Source organism: Zophobas morio, unplaced genomic scaffold, assembly GCF_036711695.1.
Source record: "Zophobas morio isolate AGI-343-1 ecotype UQ-CSIRO unplaced genomic scaffold, CSIRO_AGI_Zmor_V1 ptg000607l, whole genome shotgun sequence".
Classification (NCBI taxonomy): Eukaryota; Metazoa; Arthropoda; class Insecta; order Coleoptera; family Tenebrionidae; genus Zophobas; species Zophobas morio.
The window spans coordinates 8,626-13,854 of NW_026972710.1; the positions used below are offsets into that span (position 1 = coordinate 8,626).

Consider the following 5,229-nt stretch of genomic DNA (forward strand, 5'->3'; position numbering starts at 1 on the left):
TGGATTGTTAAGGGAATTTATTAATTATAGTTATTATTATTAATATTATTATTATTATCACAAATTTTGTAGTATAAAGCAAACGTAGCCAAAGCAGAAGGGTTCGAAGCAAAAGTTTTTATATTTTTAAAAATGTTTTTTTAGTAAATGTCGGTATAATAATCAAAGCGAATTAGTAATAATAATAATAATAATAATAAAATTTATTTAAAAAATTAACGACCGAAAAAAACTTTTATAGCGCTAAAGAACGGCTTGATAATATTATTAACTATTATAAATGATAATAAGTTAATAATAATAATAATAGTAAAAAGTTTATAAACATACAAAGAAACCGGAAAGTTTTTAAAATACATGAAACTAAAAAACTATGGGCGGAACTTTTCTTTTGTAGTAGCTCTTCTCGCTCTTTCATCATCTTTATATTAATATTATTAAGATTAACAGTAATAATTAATTATAAGTAGTAATTAATAAATATATATAAGTAAATAATAATAAATCTAACAATTTGTAATAATATTAATATAATATTTATAAACATATAAATAGTATAGCATATTATAATTAAATATGTAAATACAAATATACTATAAACAAAATAATTTTAAAAATAAAAATAATAATAAATCATAATATACATAAAAAGTTTAAAATATTATATCGAATTTATTAAAATGAAATAGTAATAAAAGGAATAATAAAAAGTAATAAAACTTGTAGTAATAATAATAAATAATAATATATTTTTCTTATAAATTTATTTCTTAACAAACTATTTTACTATTTTATAAATATATTTCCTTTACTTTTGATTTCCATTATATAATTTATATTTTTATTGGTATCCGTATTTATTTTCTTATAAAGAATTTCTTCGTTAATAATAGTAGTAAAGATAATAATAACGATAGTAAATAAAATAATAATAATAGTTATTTGCGTACTTCCTGTAACCTTTTTTCTCTTCTTATTTGAAAGGAACTTTCCTCTTCCGGAATAAAAGAATCTGTTTCTGTGCAGAACTTTCCTCCTCTTTTGATCTATTATTATTATCAGAAAATATATATTAGAAAACTCTATAAATAGATTTTCATAATTATTTAAATATAAAAATAAACTTAAAATTCAACTAAATAAAAATTAATAATAAAAAAGAAATATCAAAAAAGTTGTTTAACTATAAAAAATATATATTTTTTTATATATAATAAATATTAAAGAAACTATTAAAACATATATACATATTATACGAAAGCAGCGTAAAAAAGTTTTATAATAATTGTATATTTAATTTTTTTTTAAAAAAACACGGAATATACAAAAAATACAAAAATTGAAAATTTTTTAGTAAGTAACAATAAATAAATTTTTTTATAATATATTAAGCAATAAATCTATAATAACGTATATTATATAAAAATAAAAAAATATTTAAAGCATTATTATTATTAAAAATTAATAAAAAAATTTGATTCTGATAATAAATATTATATTAATATAATGAAATACTTAAGCGTTAAACTATCAAAGTAAAATAAAAAAATTATCATACATATATCTTTTAAAATAATAATAATAACTTACAGTAACCAATAAAGGACCGGTATAGTCACTTCGCTTTCTAAGCGCATCTAATTAAGTGGTAGAATGCCAATAAAATTAAAATGCATCAAAAATGGATATAATTTGTAAAAAAAAAATGTAAGCGATATTATTTACATATAAAGTTTTATACGTTTTATAGTTTTTCTATAAAAAAAGAATTATAAAATAAAAAAATAATAAAAAATAATTAATAAATAAAAACTTTAATAATTTATAATAAAATAAATATGAATTTATTTTTATTAAATTTTATTAAATAATAAAAATTTTAAAGTAATTTAATTTAAAAAAAGTTTTACAATTTTTATTTAAAAGTATTATAAAAAAAATAAAATATAATAAAATATAAATATAAAAAAAATAAAAGTTGATGGTTTATAATAATAAAATATACAATAAAAAGTTTAGTATTTCAAATTTTATTAATTATAAAAAATATTAAGGAATTGAGTAATAAAAATTTAAAGTAGCATAATGTACAAAAAGTTATATAATTCTTAAATAAAAGTTTTATAAAGAAATAAAAAAAAGATAATAAATATAATTAAATAATATAAACGAACTTTTATAAAGTTTATAATAAAAAAACAAAAAAAGGGAGTTTCATATAAAATATTTATATAAAAAAAAAAGTTAAAAAGGAAAAATAATAATAATAAAAAGTTGGAAGTAGTCTAGTATTATAAAAAAAAAGTTATTATCCACTAAATAAGTTCCTCCAATAATAAACGAGTTGCATATTTTCAAAAGTGCAAACCAATGAGTTATTTTGTTATTGGAAATTAAATAATTAATTACTATTATTATTTATTATGATGATGTTGATGATTATTAATGTTATATTTTATTTATATTATTATAATTTATTAGCAGTAGTAAACCTGCAACGTCGTATATATTTTGTATGACAGGCTGAATATTTCCCTTTTGAATAGCGTCCAGCGGAAAAAGTGAACTGTTTTGTATATCTTAGAAAAGTTTATATCATTATTATTATTACATTTACTAGTATTATTGTTATATTATACGAAAAAGTATAAATACTTAGATATTCTTGAATAGCTTTAAAATAAAGAGAAATGTTTTCATTATAAGCAAGGACATTTCTAAGTTTACTGTAATTCGGAATAAGAGCGTTTCTATATATATAAAGAGTTTTTGTATTAATAAATAATAAAATATAAATAACTAATAAAAATATATTAGAGACATACAGGGGCCAATGAAAAGTTGAAAAGTTGTATAGACCAATAAAAATATACAAAATGCTTATAAAAAATAATTAATGAAAAGCCAATGAAAATATTAATAATTGTTTAGGCCAATAAAAAATATATTATAAAGAGTAAAAATATTGAATTTGATAGCCAACAAGGTTTAAACAAAGAATAATAATAAAAATAATAATAATAATTAATAATAATATAATACTCATCGTATATACGATTTGATAATAAACTTTTACGTCTGGAGGATGCCGAAGCTTTACCATCTCTAAAAATAATTATATTAATAGTAATAATAATAATAATTAATAATAATAACTTTTCTTGGTGTCTATTTTGATGGTTGTGTTTAGGAATACTTTTATTTATAAGTTTGATAAATAAAATTCCTAACATAATAAATAAGTAAAAATTGTGCAAAATCAAATATTGCTGGGAACTACGAAACCGTCTTCAATAATTGTAGTGAAGTTTCTTTCGCTGTTGAGTCCTTTTAATATTGAAAATTTATTAAAAATTTTTTTTTATAGTAAATTTAAAATAATGATAAAAAGTTTATTTTTGTTATAAAATAAGAATTTTTTATAATAATTATTGCAATAAATTAATGAGAGTTTATATTTTTATTTTTTAAAAAAATTATTAAAGAATATAATAAAAAGTAAAGAAATAATTGTTAATAAAAGAGGCATATGTTTATTACTATCAACTATTAATATTTTCTAATAGTAGCATAAATAATTTATTATTATTATTTAAACTATTTCTTAGTCTCACTTATAATTATTATTATTTATAAATATGCTCAACTATAATTAAAATTAGTCTATTAAAAATTATAAATGAAAATTTTAAAAGTTATTATTTAATATTAATAAAAAAAAATTATAACAGTAATGAATAAAAATTTCTTATTATTATATACAAAATCTTTTTAAAAAGTTTTATAATATAAATATTAATAGATTTAAAGTTTTAAAGTAAATAAAATATGAATAAAAAGATTTCTTATTAAAATATTTTAAAAAATGGATATAATTATAATAATAATAATAATAATACTTAAAAAAAATTTATTATATTAAAAATAATAATAATGAAAACCAGAAAACTTTTCATTAATATATTTGAAGTATTCATCTTCGCCAATAACATTCTAATAAATTTTAAGATAGACTTTTCCGAGAACCAAGCAGAAGGCATAACTAATACCTTTATCCAATCAAGAATCACTTTTTCCTCTAATGGATCTCTTTTGAGCTCGTTTTTCACGGCGACTTCAGCGTCCAATCCGTAAACTACTTTTCCACTTTGATTCACGTAAACTTTATGGTTTACTACCTTTTCAATATTTATAATGAAAAATATAAATATTATATTTATTCCATAAAAACTTTATAAGAAATAATAAAAAGTCTAAGAAAAAAGTAAATATAGTAAAAAATAAAATAATAATAAAAGATTATTAATAAAAGTTATATATTTATATATATATATACATAAAGTTTCAAATCGAATTTTAAAGTAAAGTAAAGAAATATATTAAGTAAATTATAAATATTAAAATCATAAAAAGTTTCGAATAAAGTATTTTAAATATATAAAAGGTAAATAAAAATAAAAAATACATAAAAAAGTTATTAATTTATTGTTAATAAATATACCAGAAATATACAAATGAAGTAATAAATATATTATTAATAATTATATTAAAGATTAAAAATTTTTTATACCAAAAAATATATTATAAAAAAGTAAATAATAAGTTTATATAAAAAGTTTTATATGTTATAATAATAAAAAATATATAAAAAGATAAATATTGATAAGAAAAGACTATTAATAAATATATTAAAAAAAAAAGTAAATGATAAATTTTTAAATAAAAATGTTCCATCTACAGTTTTATACGTTGATATTATATAATAGAAAAGATATTTATAATACAAGTAAATAATAATTAACGTATTTATAAGAAAATATATAAAAAGTCAATAATAATAAAAATAAAAAAATATTTATAAAAAGTTTTTTTAATAGAATATTATAAAAGAACAAAAATAATAAAGATATTATTAATGAAAAGTTTTATATTAATAATTATTTATAATAAATATAGTATATATAGTAAATGATAATAATTATTCATGGAAAGTTATAGATATAGTATTAATAATAAAAAAATACTTAATAAACATTAAATATAATAAAAGTTTTTATAATAAAAACAATCTATCAAAAAGTTAATAAAAATAAAATTTTAAAAAGTTTTATATATTAATATTTAGAATATAAAAATATATATATAAAAAAGTAACTAATAATAAAAAAAAAGTTTCTTATACTAAAATAATATATTAAAAAATAGTAAAAATATTATTAATAAAAAAGT

The 5,229-nt window shown here is 15.6% G+C and overlaps 1 long non-coding RNA gene across 1 annotated transcript; it reads right to left on the reverse strand.

Annotated features, from left to right (window-relative positions):
* Positions 1-222: 222 nt before the first annotated feature.
* LOC135121545 (uncharacterized) lies at positions 223-2,710 on the reverse strand. The gene is made up of 6 exons (XR_010279036.1): positions 2,656-2,710; positions 2,493-2,579; positions 1,591-1,637; positions 951-1,046; positions 331-421; positions 223-271 (listed from the first exon to the last, which is right to left on the reverse strand). It is a non-coding gene; the product is annotated as an uncharacterized LOC135121545 (long non-coding RNA).
* Between the last annotated feature and the right edge of the window lie 2,519 nt (positions 2,711-5,229).